The sequence below is a fragment of the Vulpes lagopus genome, chromosome 9, assembly GCF_018345385.1.
Source record: "Vulpes lagopus strain Blue_001 chromosome 9, ASM1834538v1, whole genome shotgun sequence".
In the NCBI taxonomy this organism is placed as follows: domain Eukaryota; kingdom Metazoa; phylum Chordata; class Mammalia; order Carnivora; family Canidae; genus Vulpes; species Vulpes lagopus.
In genome coordinates, this window is record NC_054832.1 from 28,838,159 (window position 1) to 28,863,171 (window position 25,013).

At 36.8% G+C, this 25,013-nt stretch overlaps 1 non-coding gene across 1 annotated transcript; it reads right to left on the minus strand.

Moving 5' to 3' along the window:
* Positions 1–21,718: 21,718 nt before the first annotated feature.
* Positions 21,719–21,827, minus strand: LOC121499232. The gene has a single exon (XR_005990059.1). It is a non-coding gene; the product is annotated as a U6 spliceosomal RNA (small nuclear RNA).
* Positions 21,828–25,013: the final 3,186 nt, after the last annotated feature.

Genomic DNA, 25,013 nt, shown 5'->3' on the forward strand with positions numbered 1-25,013 from the left:
TTGATCTGGTTTCAGAGCTCATATAGAGTCATTATTCCTTGCTACCTCCCTTGGCTAAGGTGGGACACAGAAGCTTGAGATATGTATACAAAAGACTTGAAAGTTGTATTTCAAAGAGAATTGAAATAAAGAAAATTATTTACCTGGACTGAGATGACTCTGGGAAAGCTGTACCAACTGTTATTAGGAAGCTTCGCAAGACAACTATATACACCAGAAACCAGCATCCAGCTGTCAGATATGCAAGTTGAAATTTTAGATCTAATCATGTTGCTGTTCATTTAGCTTAGGGAAGTTGACTCACTAATTCGTGAAGACTAAACTGTCAAAATCAGAATGCAAAATGACTCATTTGAAATGAGAAAGTTAATTGGAGATGGGATAACCATTCACACCAGGTTCCTAGTAAGAATAAAATAAGAACAAAGAAGTTAGTTAAAATACTTTGAAGCTGAAAGGCACTAGGATCTTCTATGTTACCTTTCAATAGGGTATACCTGCCAGATAGACCTGACGGAGCCGCGGCTCCCTTGATCTATGAAGTGGGTGCGGCCAGTTTCTGCATCCGTCACCCTTTTCCATACTTGCTCTGATTTAAGTCCTTTTGGTTAAGTCTTTCTGTTTTTTTTTTTTTTTTTTTTTTTTTTTATTCCATCTGGTTTGAGTCCTTCATTCTTTAGACTTCAGTCAAGATTTGCTAACATGATTCAGTATTTCCTCATAGCAGACGTGTTCATTTCTGGTTAAGTATGAAAAGGCAATATTGATTTTTCCACGTTATTTCCCTCTTCCTACTTCCCCTTTCCTATACAGTTCACTGACTTTCATCTGCTTCTTTTTAGTCACAGTACAGGAAATGGTATAGAAAACATGCCGTCTCTACTCCAGAGATTAAAACCCTCACTGTCCCTTTGTTCCCACCCCTTTCTTTACTTTCAGGACCCTGGCCATTTTCTGTGGTTCTTTCTTCTGCAGTCTTACCCTCAACCTCACTGACTCATAAACATGATCAAGTTTCTATCACTTAAAGAAAGAAGGAAGGAAGGAAGGAAGGAAGGAAAGCAAGCAAGCAAGCAGGTCTCAATTCCAAATTCCCTTGAAAAAAGAGCAGCGAGCTCTCCTTCAATACTATGTCCTCTTTAAATACTGCTCTGCTTCCTCTATCCACTGTCAGCCTCCTTGACTGATTGTACTCACTATCTCCACCTCCTTATTTCTGTGACTTGCCAATTCACAGCAATTTGGCTTTGGCACCCACTGCTTCAATATAAATATACTTTGGCACATATCCCCAGTGGCATTCCACTTGTCAAATTCAGTGACCTTTTTTATATTACATCTTACTTCACCTCATCAGCATTTGGCACTCATGAGCACTTCCTTTGTGAAGCTCTCATCTCTTTCCCTTTAGGATACCATTTCTCCTATCTTTCTTTCTATATTTTCTTCCTAGTTTATTTTGTATGTTCTCTTTCCTTTATCTCTTCCTCAAATATATGTGTTCCCCATGGTTCCATCATTGGCCCTTTGCTATTCATTATCTATATGTTATATGTCCACTATTATTCCCATTTTTATGGCTTCAACTGCCAATCATATCTCTAATGCAGATCTTCTTTTAGGTTCCAAATACATGTGTTCAACTGTATGGTAGACATCTCAAAAAATATCTCAAAATCAGCTTTTCAAAGCTGGATTCAATATTTCCTCAAGTATTCAATATTCCCCTTTCTCTTCTTGGTTCATGATGCCATTTGTCCAACTGAACCAGGAACCTATAAATCATTCCAAACTTTTCTTCTATCTCCCCACTCATTAAATTGATGACAACAGCCAATCCTATTAATTCTATTGCTATACTTCTTTGGTAGTTTTGCCACTCTCTCTATTAGTCATGAGCAGAGAGGAAGTCTTCTAAATTTTTGTTTTTGTCTTAGATCCTTTCAATGTTATAAAAATCTCATAAAAGAAGTTTTAATTATTTAATAGTGTGTTTTGCTCATGGATTTTGTCTATTGACATAAAACTTCTCCCCTATATTTTTTTTTTGTTGGGAATGAGTATACTTCCTCTTAGATACTCTAGAGAAAATGCTAAATAGAACCAGACAGAACTCACTATAGTCATTTCTTATTAACAAATACATTTAAGTAAGTACTTAAATATGGCTGCCAGATAAAAATACTATACATCTAGATAAATGACTTTCAGATAAACAAAAAATGTTTTATTATAAGTATGTCCCATGCAATATTGGGACACACTTATACTAAAAACCTCACTGCTGATCTGAGATTCAAATTTAACTGGGCATTAGCTTAATCTGACATCCCTAGTTTTAAGTTCTTTTTTCTCCAAATCTGTACCCTCTCGGATGCAGGGGAAAAAAAGAAACTCTGGGGACCTATAGAGCCACTAGGTAGTCATTATTGTCACAACCAAAAAATTACTGAGACTATCTCCAATTTCCACTATTTTGGGATTTATATCACTTACCCTGGGGCCTGTGAAACATCCAACCATTATTATGACCATATCACATTTCCTCTTTCCACTGAGGTCTCTTACCAAACTTTGCGCTGGCCTAAGAATGTGCCCAGATCAAGATAGTAAAGCCTAACTACTTTTCATGCCAAAGATTTGTCATCTCGTGGAATTAACCCTTACCTCTCAAGATCTAAGTTTCATTAGGTATCCTCCCACACATACTTTTCTTTTTCATCCACTGGATCCTAGTTCCTCTTCTCCTTAGTCCTAATTATATTTACAAACAATAAGAATTTGGGTTGTTCCCATGAACCAGACAACTCCTCAAGAAATTTGCTTAGATGTTCTTTGCCTGCAAGCCTCTTTATACAATTACCTGGTGGACAGCATACTGAGGTAATTCTAGTCAGAAATCAAAGGACATGCTTGTCTTAATCCATCCTAAGGAGCTGTTACATGAGTCATTATATATATTTCAGTCACCACAAATCCTTCCATATTCATATTCTAAGACATTAGGCAGACCTTCATGGAAACACCAAATTAGTTGGCTTTGAGGCTACATGCAGAATTCTTCCCCAAAGGCCACCTGAGTTCTCTCATGGGTGCAGAATTTTGCTTTCTGAGACTTCTATACTTGTGTTGTCTCTAAGAACCATTAAAGCCACCACCCAAAATTCTTTCCCTCTATCTTTGGAAGAGATCTTCCCTCTACATTTTCCCAAATTTGGGTGCTAGTAGATATAAGTTTTGTTGCCAGCCTTTTGTTGCCAGAATGAAATACATATTTGATTTGGTCTTGACCAATAGAACTAAAGTTTATAACTAGTCTCAAAATATTCTCTATCCCCCAGCAATGTTTTTTTTTCCTTCTAGAAAGAACCCATATTTCTAATAAAAGTAGGCATATTTATGAAGCCAGGATTAAAAACAACTTTGGAGTCAGAACTCTGTTAAGTTTTTTTAAAACTTCTTCATTGACATAGTGGTGCCTAAGTCTGGTTCTTCAGCTGGACCAGCTAGTCCAAAAATCAGTTCTCTCAAAAATTAGAATTCCGGTTTAAGTAGTTTTCACATTGCTCTCATAACTATCATTCTGAGAGCTATCATGATCAATTCTGAGTCCACTGTTGCCACTAGTCAAAAATCTGCACCATCCTGTTGAAAATGCATTGTGGAGTCAGATATAATATACTATTGTTAATCTATATAGTAAACTAGGTTGTGTGCAGTAGAGCTCAAATTCTGAAAAATTCCCTACTTACTCCTCCCACCAAAAAAAACTGAGCTTCAAAGTTGTGACCTTTAAGAGAATTACAGCCCAATATTTATTTATGTATCTCAAACATTTACAGAATTCTAAGCCAGTGATTCATTAAAATGAATTAAAATAATTGGTAATTTCCCTCTTTTTTACAATCCTTAGATACCTTATTACTCTACCTTTTCTGAAGAATTTTCTCTTCTTGAATCATGGTCTCATATCCCCACTTGTCCTGCTTCTGACACCTTCTTGCCTATTAGAATGGAGGGTCAGAGATGAAAGCTTAACTTACATACACTCTCTTATTTCCTTATTCTCAGAATTTCCACCTTGACCTATATTTCCTTTTTTCCATCTTGGGAAATATTTCTCAGTTTCTTGGATCACGAAAAAATAAAAATGGTATAAATTTGTGGACAAAGTAAAGTTTAGAAAAGACTGAGGTAAATAAGTTGGAAGATACAACATATAAGAGAAAAAATGGGTTAAAATTCTCTAAATAATTGCTACTATTAATGTATTGATGAAAGGGCATAAAAGACGATTCAATCAATTCATTCATAATATTTCAGAATAATTTTGCAAACTAAAATAATGTAATAAAATGAACATCAGATATTGATCCATTTTGATTTCTCATTGGATAGGATTTAATAAAGACTGAAGAAAATCTCAGAAAATTCTAGATACTTGAATCATAGAATGTCGAAATAGGCAAGTCCTCATGATACTCACTATAAAACATTAGATGTAAAATGATAAGTGCCCACTCTGTGCCAGACACTTAACAACTACTGATTATATCAGTTAATACAGTAATTCTGTTAAGGTGAGTATTATTATCCTCATTTTTCAAATAAGGAAAGAGAAACTCAAGTTACTTATCTAAGATCATACATGGACAAGTTGTCTGGGCTATTAAAGCTAGGGTTGCTTGACACCAAAGCTCTTTTTTCATTCTTCTTCACCCTGTTCTTTCTAGATTATCTCTGTCATGGTGTAGAGGGGGACATAAGCCCAAATTACTTATTATAACTAGATTCCATGGGGCACTTGGGTGGCTGAGTCAGTGAGTGCTGCTTTGGCTCAGGTTGTGATCCCAGGGTCCTGAGATGGAGTCCCGCCATCCAGCTCCCGACAGGAGGCCTGCTCCTCTCTCTGCCTATGTCTTTACCTCTCTATATGTGTCCCTCATGAATAAATAAAATCTTTAAAAAAATAAGTAACTAGATTCCACAAACAGATGAACATAAATATTAAATTATTATGCAGCTGAGATTTATTAATCATCTTAACATCAGTAAACTCAGAACAGTTCTAATTATGAACATTCTAAGCAAAATTGTTTGGAATTGTGTTAAAATGTTCAGTAGTTAAAACATTAAAATTGGAGAAAATAAGGTAGTCAAGTCATTTAAAAATATTCTGTTTCTTTTCCAGACTGAAAAAATGGTTCCTTTAGAAGAACAGTTAGCAGCTCCTGACACCGAGTGGCCACTTAATGTACTGCTCTTAATATTTTTGAGGACTACTGCCTTTTCTAGGGGGGAATAAAACCCAACAATATGAATGCATGTTGTGAGATGTATGATTTCATTTGTTGCCATTTGACTATTTATGACTTGGAGAGTTTGGTTAGAGATATTAGTGTGTAAGTATCAAGTTCTTCATATCTGTACTTTAAACATTTATTTCCAGTTTTGTTGCTGGTACTGGCATGTGTGTCAATTTCTCGAAGTGAGCCAAGTGGTTTGTATGATCCCTTTTGAGCAAGCTAATGAGCATTATAGCATGACAATTAAGAAAAATTGGCTTTAGGACCAGATGAATTAGGGTCTGTCTACTTTCTTTCACTATTACCAACTGCACTGCTGAGCCCTCTTCTAGCCACAGGTTAGCACATATCCCATAGCAGGACATACAGGACATTATTGGAGCCATCTTGGCTACGGGCTGATGCTTCCACAGCTGTGCATTGTCAGTGCCTCCACAACCACAGTTAATGCCTTTGAAACCTTCTTAGTGCCAATGAACATCCTGTTCTTGAACTACAGATTCAATGGAAGTTATGCTTTATTATCCACAAAAGCGAGAAGGATGAACTTTCTAATGCAACACTCTGCCTCATGAATACCAATGTGCTGCCTTGCACCCTAATGTCTAGCTGAGCTTTAGATGAAATGGGGTCTTGGAAGTCCGTCACCAGTCAGACCTGAAACCCAGTAGTAAATATGACTTAGCTATAAGCTGGTGTCTCTTTTATATTCTTTTTAAAAATGAGATATATATGGTATTTATTTGTTTGCTTATTTAAGCTCTGCTCCCTATGTGGGGCTTGAATTCATGACCCTAAGATCAAGAGTTGCATGCTCTACCGACTAGGCCAGCCAGGCATGCCCCCTCTTACACTCTTAATGTGTACTTCAGGTTTCAAAAATTTAATTATAGGCTGTTGTGGCAATCACACACATATTCTTTTTATTGTTTGTTTAATTTTGTTGCTTTATTTTTGTTTTTGTTGTCATTCTTCCTTTAGAACTCTCCTTCCCAAAATCTATAGTATAAGTATTCTCCCAAAACATAGATTGAATAAGCAATAGATAGATGATAGATAATAGAGAAAGAGAGGGAGAATGCATACACACAAACATACATACAAAGATAAAAGAGAACATTTAACATATTAATTTGCTCAGGCATTATGCAGGTGGAGAATCCCATAATATGACATCCACAAGCTTGCAAACCAAGAAGTTCAGTAAAATAACTCAACCCAGCTCTGAAAGCCTGAGAACAAGTGACTACTGGTGTAAGGCCCAGAGTTCAAAGCCCCAAGAGAAAGAAGCAGCAATGCCCTAGGGTTGGAAAAGGTGGACAGTCAGCTCAGGAAGAGACATGGTGATTTGTTCTTCCTTTGCTTTTTTTTTTTTTTAATTGGAGTTCAATTTGCCAACATATAGCATAATACCCAGTGCTCATCCCAACAAGTGCCCCCCTCAGTGCCCATCACTCAGTCACCTCAACCCCCCATCCACCTCCCTTTCCACTACCCCTTGTTCATTTCCAAGAGTTAGGTGTCTCTCATGTTTTGTCACCCTCACTGACATTTTCACTCATTTTCTCTCCTTTCCCTTTTTTCCCTTTCATTAATTTTTATATTCCCCAAATGAATGAGACCATATAATGTTTGTCCTTCTCCGATTGACTTATTTCACTCAGCATAATACCCTCCAGTTCCATCCATGTCAAAGCAAATGGTGGGTATTTGTTGTTTCTAATGGCTCAGTAATATTCCACTGTATACATAAACCACAGCTTCTTTATCCATTCATCTTTCAATGGGCACCGAGGCTCCTTCCACAGTTTGGCTATTGTGGACATTGGTGCTATAAACATTGGGGTGCAGGTGTCCTGCCATTTCACTGCATCTGTATCTTTGGGGTAAATCCCCAGCAGTGCAATTGCTGGGTCATAGAGCAGTTCTATTTTTAACTCTTTGAGGAACCTCCACACAGTTTACCAGAGTGGCTGTACCAGTTCACATTCCCACCAACAGTGCAAGAGGGTTCCCCTTTCTCCACATCCTCTCCAACATTTGTTGTTTCCTGCCTTGTTAATTTTCACCACTCTCACTGGTGGGAAGTGGTATTGCATTGTGGTTTTGATTTTTATTTCCCTGATGGCAAGTGATGCAGAACATTTTCTCATGTGCTTGTTGGCCATGTCTATGTCTTCCTCTGTGAAATTTTGTTCATGTCTTTGGCCAATTTCATGATTGGATTGTTTATTTCTTTGCTGTTGAGTTTAACAAATTCTTTATAGATCTTGGAAACCAGCCCTTTATCTGATAGGTCATTTGCAAATATCTTCTCCCATTCTGTACGTTGTCTTTTAGTTTTGTTGACTGTTTCTTTTGCTGTGCAGAAGTTTCTTATCTTGATGAAGTCCCAATAGTTCATTTTTGCTTTTGTTTCTCTTGCCTTCACAGATGTATCTTGCAAGAAGTTGCTGTGGCCAAGTTCAAAAACGGTGTTGCCTGTGTTCTCTTCTAGGATTTTGATGGATTCTTGTCTCACATTTAGATCTTTCATCCATTTTGAGTTTATCTTTGTGTATGGTGTAAGAGAATGGTCTAGTTTCATTCTTCTGCATATGGATATCCAATTTTCCCCGCACCATTTATTGAAGAGACTCACACATATATTCTAATGACACAAGAAGGCATGACTCTACATTTTCCTGAAGAGCTTATCAAAATGTAAGGTAAAACCCTTTAAAATATTATTATGAAGCTAATATTATGAGTACAAATGGCTGTCCCAAATTATTTGACCTTCTCTCTGACAGGTGTGAGTCATGTTTGCAAATATTCTATTCAGCATTAAAGGTTCAGGAAATGCATAGATATAACTCATGTGAACATGGTTGACAAGCCTTGAGCTATAAAACCACTAGGGAGAAAGAATAAACATTTTAACTTTAAAAAATATGTCACAGATAATGTGTTATTGTATATATATTTTCCACTGACAAAAGGAAGTTTTAGTGTTATACATAGTTTTAAATGAAATTATCCTTTTATATTAATATTTTTCTCTGAAGTAAGTCAGAATTCCTCATATATTTCAGATTTTTTTTTGCTAGAACTTTTCAAAAACTTTACATAAATATATTACACATACTTTTCTGTAAAAAAAAAAGGGGGGCTATTTCTGAGTGCTTTTTTGATTGATTAATATCATAAAAACTATCAAAATTTTATAAGTTGTAGGAAACCCAGTCAATCAATGGCAAGAGTAGCTCAAATGCATTACAACTATGAGTCATGATATTGATGTAAATGTTCTATATGAAACAGTCAGCACTGGGTTGAGTTATATTCTAATATTTTAAAAACTTTTGTTGAAAAGAGGTGACTTTGGATTATGGTAGTTTCCAGGAAAAAAATCAAATAAGTTTACTTCTCTCTCTTTCTCTCTCTCTCTCTCTCTCTCTCTCTCTTTTTTTTCCTGAAATAAGATGCCCCATGTTAGAGAATTCTAACAAAGTAAGTAAATAAAAATTTGTTACAAAACTAGAGTCTTTTAAAGAAAAAAAAATGCATTCATGATAGAGTATAGAAAGGGGAAAATAATAGTGGAGAAGCCTGGCAGACACCACTGTAACCAAATGATGAAAGTTAACAGCAACAGTAATGCCATACAGGTATCATGTATCCCCTGATGTTACATGAGAAAGCATTTACTTCCCCTCTGTGGCATTCTTTCCAAAAACCAAAAACCCTAGTGTAATCATGAGAAAAACTGCTGACAAACCCAAATTGAGGGACATTGTACAAAGGCCTGCCCTGTGTTCTTCAAAACTGTCAAGATTGGGGCAGCCCCGGTGGCGCAGCGGTTTAGCACCGCCTGCAGCCCAGGGCGTGATCCTGGAGACCCTGGATCGAGTCCCACATCAGGCTCTCTGTATGATGCCTGCTTCTCCCTCTGCCTGTGTCTCTGCCTCTCTCTCTCTCTGTCCCTATGAATAAATAAATAAAATCTTTAAAAAAAAACCTGTCAAGATTGTGAAAGATAAGAAAAGGTTGAGAAACTGTCATAGAATAGAAGAGACTATGGAGACAGGACAACTAAATGCAATGTTATACTCTGAATTGGATCTTGGAACAGAAAGAGAACATTAATCAGAAAACTAGTGAAAGTCAAATAAATATGGAATTTAGTTAATAATAATAATAAAACCTCCCTGAGCCACACACACACACACACACACACACACACACACACACACGAAGACAATATACTTGAAGTGAGTTTTTCAATTGCAATAGGTTATACTGGATTATTCAGTCTTTAGCAAACTATTGAAGTCCTGTAGAGGACTATGACAATGTTGTTCAAACCAAAGGACTTTCTCAAAATAATATTTAGATCTTCTTTACTGCAATCCTACTCCTCTGCAACTGTCCATTTATGTCAGTGTTGGAATATAAACATTGTCAGATATTCAAGAATTCCTGGGAAGCAATAAGAAATTTTAGTCGTGCAACTGTCTGAATAGTAGAGCATTAATCCAAGACACAAGAGAAGGCAGATACAATTTGGTAGGGAAAATAATGAATTTAAGTTTTGGACATGATGTATTTAAGGGACCTATGGCAGCAGTTACAGTTGTGGCCCAGACCTTGAGGGACAGAACTGTCGGGTGACAGAGATGACAGAGGTTTAGAAGTCATCTCCAGGATGATAGTGGGTCTTTCAGGTCAAGTGAGGACAGAGAGAAGAGAAGACAAAGAAGAAAATCCCTTTCAATGTACCTATTTCTCTCATCAATGTCGTAAGCACACAGTCATGAAACAACCAAATGAGTTAGCTGACGTTATTTTTCCAGTCTAGATGGCTACAATAATTTCAGCCTCAAGGAAACTCTGCACAATAGTGATACCTATAGTCACATGGAGAATGTAAGCAATCTACAGATTACTAACTTTTTCAGCAAGTTACAGATATTCCAGTCTATTCTCTCATGCTTAGGCTGCAGTGTTCTGTTTGACATCTGACAGTGAAGCAGGGGTTAAAAGGCAAAAAGCCACTCACTTTCATGAATGCAAAATGCATTCATCCAGGCCTTGAAGTCAACATGAGAGGGCCAAAATGAGAGAAGTTTTTCTGGTATCTATATCTGGAAGAAATCCTACTTTTGTTTGTTTTTATTGTTCGGTAGATGTCAGATTATAAATTGTTACAATTCTATGTAATATACACTCATGTTCCAATCCTAAAGAAGAAAGAAGACTCTTAAAGTCACAAGTGTTTGTCCACATACATTCCCTAGGCTTTTAAAAAATATTTTCCTGTAAATCATTGTAGATTTTTATAAGGACCTAGAGGCTTTGAACAAAACTTACTGGTGCATTTTTAAAAGTCCAGATACAGGTTTTGGTGTTTGCACTGCATTCCTTTCAATGATCTCATTTTGTTTACATCCAGCAGCTTTCCTGTAAGAGCTCTTTGAGGTGGCTCTGCATTGTCCAGCTTAGAGGCCAGAGTGATCAGTCGATTGCTAGGAAGCTGGACTTTTGCCAAAAATGTCTAGGTCGGGAATTGCTATAATTTCCCACCAGGTAGAATTTCCTGAAGGTGAATTTGATATCAGGACATGGAAGGAGTAGAGAGAAAAAGATGTGTAAGAGGAGGCACCATACCTAAGAAAACAAAAACAGTAAAACCAAAACAAAACGAAAACAAAGATTAATCCCGAAGAATAAGAAGTACAGGGAAAATCTGCAGTAGATTAGTACTTGGCAATTCCTTTAGGTTGAGCTCTCAAATCTAATAACATTTTCTGAAAAGTTGAAAAGAGCATCTAGAATAATATTGGGCATTAGGTGAAGAGAGATCTAGGAAAGTAAAATATTTAGGAGTGGTCTAATGTGATGAAACAAACTGACTTGGAAAATATTTCAGGCAGCAGTGTTTGGACTAAATGGAAGACAGAATGGCCTTAGATGGCAAAGTTGATCTTGGGAAGCTTCCTGCTGGTCCTCCCTTTAGCCAGTCACTGTTCTAGTCTTCCTGCCATGGCTCAGAATCTACCCCTCTGGGGCTCTTGTTTTCTCACAGGCTCCATAGCCATGCTGCTTCCTGCTCTCATTGCTTGTATAGTATGACCAATATCTATTGTGTGGTTAGTTCCCATACTAAACTATGAACTCCTTTTATCCAGGCAACTTCCATTCCATTCCTGGAGAATTTATAAACCCTCACAGTCACCCTGGAAGGTTGCTAAAACTCTTTGATTTATTGTTTGCATGTTTACTTCTCCTCTTCTCACCAAACTGCAGGCCCCAGTAGTGCCAATATCATATCTCTCTGGTTAAGTGGCGTATCCCTAGGGCCTACAGTAGTGTCTGACAAGCAGTACGTTCCCAGTAAACATTGATTAAATGAAGAATGGTCATAGAATCATTAACTCCATTTCTCACAAGATCATATGGCACCTAAGTAACAAAGAAAGATTTGAACGCAGTTCTGACTTCAGAAATCAGCTGTGTTTGGCTGCTGTGTGGATTCATGACTAAACCTACTCAATATCCTAGGCCATTAACCAATAAATCAAGTAATCAATATCAATCAATCTCACATAATACATAGGCAGAGATGGAGTTGTAACTGGCACAGCACACATTGGTATAACTTTCATATCTTTATCCTAACAACTCTCAAGACCTGAAATGCCCAGAGCATTTAGGCCCTCCTCTTAATAGCCAGTTTTTTTTTTAATACTTGATATGTATCAGAATTATTTTAGCAATTTGAGGTATATTCCTATATAATACTACAAAATCTGAGGACAAATTACTATTATTATGAATGATGCAACTGAACACAAAGAGTTTAACTGTACTATATCCCTTGCTGAGGGGGGTATAGGTAAGATCTGAACTTGTGATGTCTTATGATCATGCTTTTGACATGATATATTGCCTTTCTATGAACCTGACATATTGATGAGGTCAAGGGGAATAGTTAGCAAAATAGCCAGCTGTGCCTTTGCAAGGGCTAATTTTTCTTTCCAGTGCCTAAAACAATTCTGGAAACAGAAAATGCTCATTAAATATTTATAGAATTAATGGGTGAGTGAACCTGATTAGCTATTGCCTTGTAAGATCAGTAAGATAAGAGGATGGGATTCACTGGAAAAGTGGGAATTCTTGAGCTTCAAATAATACTCCAGGATAGTAAGAACTAAAGAGAGGTATGTTAGAAGATGGGTGGCTCAGCAGTCATGGAGAGGATGAAAGAAGCTCTTAAAAAAATAAATGGGTTGAATAAATGAGGTCAGAAGAACTACTACAATATCCAGCTTTACTAATGGTGTCCTGTCAATGAAGTTTAATAAGTCCTTCTGACATCAGCCTGGTAGCAAAAACATCACCAGTGAATCAAGCTGGCTTTAGATCTCCAGCTCTTGACAGATGTAACAAGTGAAGCATTTGGACCATGGATCTCTTCATTCACCCCTTTATGGCAGCTTCCTATCCTTTCAAAAAGTATGGTGAATACATAATTTACTGTTCACACCTGGACACGTGGTCACATATTAATTAAGCATCTCTTGAGTGTCTATGAGTCACCATGTTAGGTGTCTAATAATAGGCCACACATGAGAAGATGCATACCTTCAATGTGGCTGTTAATTTGGAAAAAGAAAGGATTGTTGAAGGAAATATTGGGACCAATCTCAATAGAACTTGATGACTGACAAAATATAAGGTGAGAATCAATGAGTTAGGATTGACTCAAAATAATGATGGCTAAGCACTGTAAAAAGTCAAGAAAGGGGTCTGGTTGAGGGAAACGCAGTGGTGAGAAAAGATGATGGTTTCAGTTTTCAAACTATTGGATATTTGCAGATGGAGTGACATCCAGATCAAAATATCTAAATACTACTTAAAATATTATGGAGTGCTCTCCATGGAGGTGATGGATGAAAACTTGAAAAAATTCATTCCTTATTTGTGGAGTCCAGTGTCCCTTGCATTAGGCCAGAAACTGGGGATACAGAGAATGATTACATTTTTTCTCTCTAGAGGAAAGCCCTTATCAACCCAACTGGTGGTAGAAAATGACCAAGAAAAAAATTATGGCACAGTGAAGAAATTAGTATTCAATGCTTAATTAAAAAAGAAGAAAAGAGGAAGTTTTAAAGAAGTAATGAATGAAATGGTTATCAAGGATGGAAATAAATATGTTAAGACAAATGTGCCAGAGTGGAGGTAAATTCAGGGAAAAGATGATGGCAAAAATAAAGTGGCAACTTCATCTAGGGAACAGGAAAGACTCTGGTAATACTACACTGAGAATAAGACAATTAAAATTGTATCCACAGATCTTCTCTATTTTGTTCATTGCAGTATTCCTTGTAGTGAATATTATACAAATATATGAGTTGAATCTTTATGTATTGACCTGGAAATATAACCACAGTTTTAAATGAGAAAAGCAAAAGATAGAGTATGTCACAACCATTGCCAAATTCTTTAAAAAATGGATTGGGGGTTTGCCAGGCATTTTCCACATTCCAATGTTTTCTTCATCTGTGAAGATGGAGGCTTGCTAAATTGTCACTAAAAGAACATGAAACAGGATAGGCCATTCTACTTCCACATGGTAACTTACTTATCACATACTAGGGGAATGTAACAGAATATAGGACCTTCTCTTGTCTTCATATCTATCTTGCATTAAGTCACAAGAGATTCTTACATGCATGCTACTTAATATTAGCCTCTATTACAGATTAGAAGGAAACTTATTGCTCTGTCTCCCATGAGAAAATTTGTGTTTGGCTAACAACACCATCAATTATCTGGGAATAAAGAGAGAGACAATTGTCTCAACAGAAAGAGGAAAGGTTGGATCCTTAAGTTTAATTATATCAAATCTCTTCCTGTATCCTAGACTTTGGAGGTTGGGAATAATGGATGATCCTCAAATAATTGATTATGGTTTTCAGATTCTGATCCTAAAATTTTAGTGATAGACAACAAAAGTCCAAGAGTAGCCAAAGATCTCTTGAGGTAAAAGGCTATCATAAAGAGGACTTTTCTCTGTAAGATATTGAGTTTGTATAAAGATGTAATAGCTAGTAGAGTGCAATACTGGTACAGAAATAAGCAAGTTGACCAAAGTAGTAGAACAGGGAAATTAGAAACAGACAAACAAGCACATCTGTGGAAACGATACATGCAGAGGTAGCATTGCAGACTGAGAAAAGGAGAGCCTACTTAATAAAGAATATTGGAGAATCTTATATTCCATGAGAAGCATTGCTTTAAAAATATTTTAAATTTTACATACAATGTATGATTTAATTATTCCTTTAAAAGACAGGGCAGATAGGGATCCCTGGGTGGCTCAGCAGTTTAGCACCTGCCTTTGGCCCAGGATGTGATCCTGGAGTCCCAGGATCGAGTCCCACATTAGGCTCCCTGCATGGAGCCTGCTTCTCCCTCTGCCTGTGTCTCTGCCTCTCTCTCTCTCTGTGTGTGTCTCTCATGAATAAATAAATAAAATATTTAAAAAAATAGGGCAGATAAAACTAAAATTTCTTTTAGCCACCAACCCCAGGGCCAGCATTTATGTTCCCTTTCCTTAGGCAATAATAATAGCTAATATTTGTTTAGTTTGACACGGAAATTTGGCTGGGGCACCATGAAACAAAAGGTACCACATGTCAAAGGAGGTGCTGGAGTATATGCAAAATTTATAAACAAATATCAAGAACAAGTTACCTGACATCCTTTCACTCACTTCAGTGGAACAAAAGTATTAAGAGTTAGAAATCAGAATGGGGAGGTTTATTTGGAGAATGCTGCATATTGAGTCCTAAGGAAGAGGGCTGAAGGACACTGTCCACTGAAGCCCAATAAAAGGGATTTGAGAAGCTCAATATGTGTCACATGTACCACAAAGACCAGAGTGGATGGAGACCTGTGTCACACCTGGGAAATCCAATGGCAGTGGCCAACTAGCTGCTTTGACAATGTATGGAAAAGAGGTGGCTGCTGTGGGACTACACAGGGCTTCCAGAATTTTCCAGGGTAAGAAATATGTGTTTCTCAAGAACCCAAATTGTACCACATGTAAGACAGAGCTCTTTTGAAGTCACTGTCTTAGTTCGTATCAGGAGAAACAGACCTTGTAGACAGAAGCAAGTAGTTTCTTTGGGCTGAAGAAAGAGTAAGCAATCAGCAAGAATAGGGATGCTTTTGTTCTCATCAAGGGCATTCTTTTAGGAATTTTCCAGCAAGGATGTTTTCCAGAGAACACACCTAAGTACCAACAAGAAAAATATTCAGCTTTGAACATCTATCAAGTCCAGTCTGCTGGACTTGATACTGGGCCGCCATGACAGTACTGTCCAAGTAGGAACTTCTCTGCACCTTATATATCTTCTCTCTTCCCTACTGCTTTTAGCAAGAAAGGATTAAAGTAGAAGGTTGGGTGAAGAAAGTAATTAAAAAATTGACCAAGTTACTTCCTCAACCACAGGCTTCCTTCCTGTCATAGAAATGAACTGAGAGAGGCGAGAGGGGAAGTATTTTGGCTTTAGAGCAAGACTGAAGATTTGACTATGACATGGACTAACCATGTTGCATATTAACCTAAGATTGTATTTTATGATTAAAGAACTGTTTGTGTTACCTAAAAGTTAGCAGAAAGATCATGATTTACATCCAGGGACAAAGAAAATCTAGACCCACTGAGTAAATATAAGAGTATAGCAGGAGAAACAATGAGTACAGCTGTATGACTACATCCCACAGGTGATGCTATTAAATGTAATGATTTGAACTCATTTAATCCTAAAAACAATCTTACAGGAGAGATCGCATTATTATCCTCACTCAACAGCAGAGGAGTCAGACTCATAGAAAGGTTAAATAATTTATCCAAGTCAACCCACACAGTAAACCATGGAGCAGAATTCCTTTTGTTACTCTTACAACAGGACATGGAAGTAGCTTCAGGATAGACAGAATAGAAAGTTTAGAAAGTATGTGATAAAGGTTTATTTCTTCTTTCAGGGGAAGGTGGTGACTTAGGAGTAGAAAGATGGGAGTCACCTCAGTGTGGAAGAACAGAATACTCCCACTTCTTGTTTCCTATAAGGTCAAGTAAGGCACAAAGGGGATTACTGTTTCCTTGGGGTCAGAATTAGCCAAAAACACAAGAGAAGGTATATATGCAAGGTTCTCTTTCTGGGCTTTCTTATTCGTTCTGTCAAATTATTTGCCTATTCCTACATTATGCTGTGCCTTTAATTACCACAGTCTTAGAATATGTTTCCTGATCAGGTGGGGCTATTTCAGTCTCTGATCTTTTTCTAACTTGGTATGGTTGTTGTTATACATTTACAGTTCCATATTAATTTTAGAATTAAGTTGCAATGATCCATTAAAAATCCTGGTGGATTCTACCTATCTGGGAACAGATATCATTTAGTATTTCTTGATTGACCTTCAGTATAGTCTTATAGTTTTTCCCATAAAGATCTTGAAAATTTCTTGATCAATTGATTACTAGGTTTTAACAGTTTTAGTAAATATCTTCTACTACTTCTTCTAATACATTATGTTGGTGATGGAATAACTATTGATTTTAATTTTGATATTATATCTCATATCTTATATAGTACTTTATATCTTGTTTAGTTATCTAAGTGACTATCTCATTAGTAGTAATGGTCTATCACGATTCTCTGTTTATCTGTAGAGATAGATATTCATTGGTGTAAAGAAGAGAAATGTGAAAATAGCTTTTATCATGGCAAAGATGTAGAAAGTCCTCTTTTTTCAGTTTGGCAAATACTTTTCCTATTTTATTTTCTTTATTCAGACATATGTAGGAAATGTGAAATAGATATCTTCCAAGTTTCTGGCATTACCCACTTACTGCACTGGACAAATTGTATACATGAGCTCAAAATCCTCATGCTAATCCCATAAATTAAGTATCACTCACCACATTTTACAACCGTAGAAAGTGAATTTTAAACAATTTAATTAATATGACCTAGTGATTTAGCATAGATGAGCTGATGGGCCTTACTTTTACTGAAATAAAGAAAAAAATGAAGAAAAAAAAGATTTATATTAAAAGTAAAATGTAGCATATGAATTGGACTTTTCAAAAGAATCTCTCATGAGCTTTAATTTTTTAGTTTTTCTCATATATTTAAAGTATGATTTGTTTAACCAAAAAGAATGTAGTTAAACACAGAGACCATGCTTACTGAATAAAATAAATAGTATTCTGGTTCAAGGGAAAAATAAATAATAATGTAATGGGCCTGGACCAACATTCCCTGGAAGGCTGCCTTTTAGACCAATAAAGGAATCAGTTTGGTTCAAACACTTATTCTGCTAGCACATTAAACACATGCATACCTGAGTTCTAGAGAAGAGCTAAATACAAGCACACCAAGATAGGCTGTGGAATGCCTGCTCAGTAGTCACCCCCTCCTTCCTTACTGGTGCAAGTGTCCTGCTAATCAACTACATTTCCCAGCCTGCCTGTATACGTGAGAATTAAATGAAAGTACTTGGGTGGGGCTTGTGGGCAGCTCACATTGCCTTCTCTCTTTCTCCTGCTTCTAGTCTGGACCTCTTAAGAGTGGCTGGAACTCAAGTGGAAATCTAGGTCAGTCTCAGGAAACTTGACAATGGAAACAAATGCTATGATTGCCAGAGCAGAAAAAGAGATGAAATATGGGGCCCTGGTGATAGTGGAGCTGCCATGTCAGGCCTACACCACCTACTTCTGGACTTCACGAGAGAAAAATGAACTTCTATAATGTGCATGCCACTGTCATTCTGAGTTTCTGATATAGCAGCTGAATATCCTGCCACAAATACTTTATTAAAAAAAGATACTTTGAGGTAAATGTCATATATATGTGTATACAAACAATGTGTCTCACATACACACATATGTACACACAGGTACATATTTTGCACATACATGTATGTGTGCATGTAGCATGTGAATTTCAGTAGATAAATCTTGTGTGCACACACACACACAATTTTACACTGCTCTTGAAGCTGTTACCTTGGACAAACAACAAAGTTACTCCATTATAATTGCTATGGGATATTTGCTGTGCTGATTTGACAAGAGCTAGCCCAAGTTGTTGGTCATGCCATCAGCAATGCTCATAGAAAAAGAAGGAGGGGGAGGTGGAGAAGAAAGAAAGAAAGAAATTTTATTTACCATGTGTGCAGCCTTGAGGGGCTGTGGGTGGGGTGGGGAATCACTAACACTTGTTCAGTTGAAAACTGAAGATTGCTGATTCTTTTCTCTTTTCGAATAAGTGAGCTAGAGATTTCATATTAAAACTTTGATAGAAGTGTAAACTAGGGGGGAAATATCAGCATTTAAATAAGGACTAATACTGAGCCAAATCTTTGTCTGGTAACACTTTATTTGTAAGGGTGATATTAAAACTACCTTCCATCCTTCTTCCATCTGTCAAGCTACATTTTACTTGGATTATATAAGTACAATTATATCTTTAATAAAAAGCTCCTTCAAAGAAAATTGCATCTAATTAGAAAAGAAGTAAAAGAAGCATGTCACACGTGGTGATCTGCAGCCACTTCACTTGTGAGAGTGTGAAAATCGTTCTCCAGATGGCAGCTTCCTGCTTTGCTGAGCTCATGATCCCCAGTAGGAAGGCTTTTCTTTTTTTCTTTCTGAAGCGCATTTACTTCCTTGTACATGTGTATAATTAATTTTTAATTATATGACTTGGCAAAAACAAACACCAATAAATTATACATAAAAATGAAAAATGTATCCGTGATCTCTTTTGAGAAGCATTTTGAAAGCAAAATATTGTGTTGATGACCTTCACCTGTTTGTAAGATGATAAGTGATGATTAGCTACATTAAAAACATAGTTCCATATAATACAATTTGCAAATTTAGCAGAGCTTAAAGGTTGATGGAAGTGATATATCAGGTCTGCTAAGTCTTAATAAGCAATTTTCTTAATAGGCAATAGATACTTTCCATGCATGTATGAGAAATAAATAAGAACATACTGGTAGTTTTAAAAGTATTGCTTTATTATTAACTTGAAAAACCCCACAGTTATGCTGTGTGCTAGGATAAAAAAATATATTTTTAAAGATTTTATTTATTTATTCATGAGAGAGAGAGAGAAGCAGAGACATAGGCAGAGGGAGAAGCAGGCTCCATGCAGGGAGCCCAATATGGGACTTGATCTCGGAACTCCAGGATCATGCCCTGAGCCAAAGGCAGACACTCAAGCCCTGAGCCACCCCACCCAGGGCCCCTAGGATAACAATTGAGCAAAACATGTTCCTGCCCTCAAATCTCAAATGGTCAAGACTGACAATCATATGATCACATATTTGTAGTCCTAGTATCCTTTGAAACAAAGTGCAGGCAGTTATGAAAGCATGTCTTGGAAAGAACTGATATATTGCAAGGGGTCAGAGAAGACTTCATTTTAGGAATAATAATGAAATGAGATCCCAAGAAGGACTAGAAGTTAACTGGCAAAAGTGAGGAAGAACTAAACGGAGGTCAATGTGTCTGAATGTCAGAAGGCAAAGAAGAGAAAGATCCAGGATAAGTCTGGAGAGATCACTAAGACCTTTCAGATCTTATTTAGGATTCCGGTCTTTATTCTAGGAACATAGAAAAGTCTTTAATATTTTAATTACTGACATAGTAAGATTTACATTTCAAATGATTACAATAGCTATAGTGTAGAACCTGCAGTATAAATAAGAAATAAATGGAAGAGGTTAAATAAACATAGACCTAGTAAAAACACTGAAGAGGACATTGATGTAATTACTTCAAATTAAAGGGAATTAATCCCCAATATTAAATTTTATTCAGACAAACCTCCTGTCATCCTAGATATAAAACAAAGCTGTATATATGTATACACATTATGGTATGGACAGTGAGAATCTAATGAAAGGAAAATAGGAAAACAGTAGTGTATCTATTAAGGATGATGATTAGACCTTACAACAGATTTCTCATCAGCAACATAGAGGTGTAAAGATCTTGTAATATTTTTAGATTGCTGAACCAAAATAGTGAATGTAGAGTTCTATAATATGCTGAACTATTACACAAGAATGTGTGTAAACTAAAGATATTTCCAAACATACAGTGATTGAGAGATTTTCCTAGTCACCTGCACTTACTAAAAGAAAATGTATTGCAGGGAGAAAGAGTGAGCCAAGAATAAAACTGGATGCTAAAAGCAACAACAAATAAAGAAATTAAGTCAGGTAGGAGTATATCTAAATTACATAAAGAATAAATAATATTTTCATTTTAAAAACAAGATAATACACATTACTAAGAAGGGGGTAATCATATTTATAGCATTTTAAATCCTTTTTTATTAAGGAGGATGATATAACTGTAGACAAAGTTAAGATATGGTTGAATGAAATTTATGTGTTATAAATTTAAGGATCACCACTAAAATAGCATAAATAACATGGATAATTTCCCAAAATGGTTTTAAAGCAAAAGGATGAAAAACAAGCCTTAAGAAATCCAACAAAAAGTAGAAAAGAAGACCAGAAAGACCCCAACCTTAGTATACAGGAAGCCCAGAATAAGAAATAAATTTAAATAATCTCAAAATATATAAATGGAAGATGATACACACATCATTAAACATCTTTTGTCACTATTTCTCCTTCCACCTAAACTCACATGATAAATTTAGCACTGGGATAGGTGGTTTTAGTGGGAACCCAGGCTCAACTTTGTGGAGTTTGCATTTCCTTTTTTAGAGAATGAATTTAGGAAGCCTTAGATATATGCCTCTGATTAATAGGCTTCCGTACTACATTGACAAAGAAGGAAATGCCCTTCTTTTTTTTTTTTTTTTTTGGCTTATAGTTCAGATTTAAATGAGATTGTATCAATTTCCTATCGAGTAAATCATACTCTAAAACATACAGGCATAATTTCACAAATGCTTATCATTAGTGAAAGCTCTTTGCAGAACAGATATAACTGACCTGATCTTACAGATACGTCTTTCTAAATATACCAGAGTGGACGTAGCAGGCAAGACTTTTCATATGCCCTGAGGATCTACATCTATTACAAGTGGCTCCTGTAGCAGATGGGAGAGTGTGCAGAGATCCTTACTGGCTTGGTGGTACCTTTTTTTTACAAACTGTACTTCCTATTCATCTGCAGCTTACTAATCAGTAAGTTCATGAAGCCTCAAGTACCTGCTCATTTACATTGCCCCATTTTTTGAAGTAAGAGATCCCAATTCTCTTCTGGCTCACTTGATATGACTGTGCCTGTAGGTTAAAGGAAACCAATATTACTATCCTGGCTCTTATTGATTTGGCTGGATTTTGGTACCTTTTTTTTTTTTTTTTTAAATATGGAACGCTTCACGAATTTGCATGTCATCCTTGCGCAGGGGCCATGCTAATCTTCTCTGTATCGTTCCAATTTTTTAGTATATGTGCTGCTGAAGCGAGCACTGGATTTTGGTACCTTATCTGAAGTATCTTCATGTCTGAACACAAGAGAGATCCGTTACCTCAGAACCTCAAGTTAGGTCGTAAAAACTGGTACAATCATATCCTCTCTTCTTTAAACTTAACAAAAAAAGGAGGAGGAGGAAAAAGAGTAGTTGTTCTTCTGAACAGCGTTTAGTTATTATTCTGGTAGTCACATGTCTGCTATACATCTAAGTCCTGCTTGCCCTGGGTGCAAGGTAACATTGCTGTTCTCGCTACCATGTGTGGAGAATTCCTACCATAAAACCACCAGCAGTGAAGGTAATCTGTACATTAATTTCTTTTTGTGACCCTAAGGATCATGAAAATTAAGTAAAAAATGAAATTGAAAAAAAAAATGAAATTGAGGCAGGAGCTATCAGTCAGGGAAATTCCAAGGAAGGGAACTTTAATGTAAATCCAGGTTTAAGCAGATTTTAAAATGCCAGGTGTTGGAGCCGGTGTTGCTATATCCCCAATGTCAGAGCAAGTCCTGTAGCAAGATGGTTTTAAGGTAGAACAAAAGACCTAACCTCTCCCACCTGCCTCTAACCAAGACGGGGCTAAGGAAGGCACATAATGGGATTATTTCAGGGACAAGTGGACTCTGGGAACAAAGAGCTAACATAGAATATGTCCAGTATATTCTTCTAGATGTAGTTTTCTCTAATGTTTTATACAGGGAAATTCAATCTTTTATACAATACTTTGACTTTTTTCATAGCACTGAGATACAGAGTTACTAGATGAATCTTTTCCCAAGTAGTTGGAAATGAGTCACAAAATAAATGACTTGTGTTTGACTTTCAAGTATTTCTAGCACCAAGCATTAGCAGTAAGTGAAAGTCTCCTAATATCTTCAATTAGTAGGAATGTGTCAGATGCCTATGGCTTTTAGATTAACTAGGAACAATTTAAATTTATTATGTTTCATCACATATAAAGTAAGTTTACTCAGAAACTATCAAGCATATGTCAAGGTGTTATCTGAAAGTCAGAAAATCTACTATGCTTCAGAAATAAATACAGGTGGGGGGTGCCTGGTTGGCTCACTCAGGAAAGCATACAATTCTTGATCTCAGAGTTATAAATTGAAGCTCCACATTCAGTGTAGAACTTACCTGATAGAAAGAAAGAAAGAAAAAAAAGAAAGAAAGAAAGAAAGAAAGAAAGAAAGAAAGAAAGAAAGGAAAGAGAAAGAAAGAAATTCAGCTGAACCACTTCCCTCCTATATCTTCTTTTTTTTTTTTAAGATTTATTTTATGTATTTTTGAAAGAGACAGAGAGAGTGCCCTCACCCCAGGGGGAGGGGAGGGGCAGAGGAAAAGGGAGAGATAGAAAGAGAGTCTTAAGCAGACTCTGCAATGAGTGCAGAGGCCAAGGGCCCAATCTCATGACCCTGAGACAAGGGCCCCAGCCAAAACCAAGAGCCTGACGCTTAACACACTGTGCCACCCAGGCACCCCCCTCCTGTATCTCTTCAAAACAATTTTTTTTTCTTCAAAACAAATTTATTTTGTTGGACATCTTAGGCATTCTGCCCAGAATGAGAAAACAGAATGTCTTAATCAAAGAGAGAGAGAGAGAGAGAGAGAGAGAGAGAGGGAAAACTAATGAGATCAGCTAAGCTAACCTTTAGTTCTACATAAGAGGAAACCAAGACCTGCAAGATAAGTTTTTCTCTTGAGGTCACACAAAAAGCAAGTTGCCCAATTACTGGTTTCATGGCAACCACTCCATGAACCTTTTGTTTATTTATTTTGTGTTTTTATTTTTCAAGATTTTATTTATTCACTTAAGAGAGAGAGAGAGAGAACATGAGCAGGGGGAGAGGGAGGGGCAGAGGAAGAAGCAGACTCCCCACAGAGCACAGAGCAGGACTCTGGTGGGGGCTAGAACCCAGGACTCTGAGATCATGACCCAAGCTGAACTCAGCCGCTTAACCAACTAAGCCTCCCAGTCACCCTACTCCAGTGGTCTTTTAGCAGTAAAATAATCTTGGTGTTGAAGTTTCCTCTCTACCCATGCTGAGAGTATAAATTCTCCCAAAAAGGGAATTGTTGTGATCTTTTCTTTGCTTCAGAAATATGTTCCAGGTTTCTTTTCCCAGTTACCCCTTCATCTTACATTCCCTTCTACATGAAGGGAATGTAAGAAACAAAAAAATTGTTTTGAAGAGATACAGGAGGGGGGTGCCTGGGTGGCACAGTGTGTTAAGCATCAGATTTCTAGGAATTTGTCTGGTTCCTTGACAACTAGGTGCAGTTTATCTGCCCAGTCCCTGTGGGAAGATGACTCAGTTGGATGGCCTGCCCTGGCTTTGCTTGAGGCTTTGTGCCCCTCACTCCTTGGACTTTCCCATATTAGCCTCATCATCTATGTCAGCACTGACGTAGGTGACATAGCACCCTGCACCAGATGCTGCCCATTCTCAAGACCTTGAATTTTGAGCCTGTTCCCAGACTCAGCACAGTCCAACATCCTGGAATAGTCTGGGAAGTTTTAGGCATCTCCACATTAGTAATTGCTGCACCATCCAAAGCATGTATCCTTTCCTTAGTAGAAGAATTCTTTTCTTAGTAGAAGTATTCTTTCCTTAGTAGTAGAAGTACAAGTTCTCTAGAGAATTTACAATAGGAAGAATTTAAAAAAGAAGCAGAAGCCATCCATATTTTCATCACTCAATTATAAACATTTTGGGTTCATTCATGTTTCCAGTTTTTAATTATGAGTTATGCTGCTATGATCATTGGACTATAAGTATTTGTATCAAAATACAGTATGTTTTTTATTTCTCCTGGGTAAATACATAGAAGCGTAATTTCTCATTGTGTGGCAAGGCTATATTTAACCGCATAAAAATATACAAAACTGTTTTCAACAGTAATCTTAGTGTCAAAATTTGAGAGTTCCAGTTGCTCTACATTCTCACCAACAGTTGGTCTTTGCCCAGAAAGACTAACTTGGCTGTACCTTGCTGTTATCTGGTGTCCTCACTTTTAAATCAAAATTAAGTATCAATATTTCAAACAGACTTGTAGTAACAATACTACTCAATAAATACCAGCACCAAAGCTTTAGACTGGAATCACTTTATTCTCTTACATTCTATTAAAGACCATTCCCCAAAATATGCCACCACAGTATCAGTACAGAACTGAGTTATCA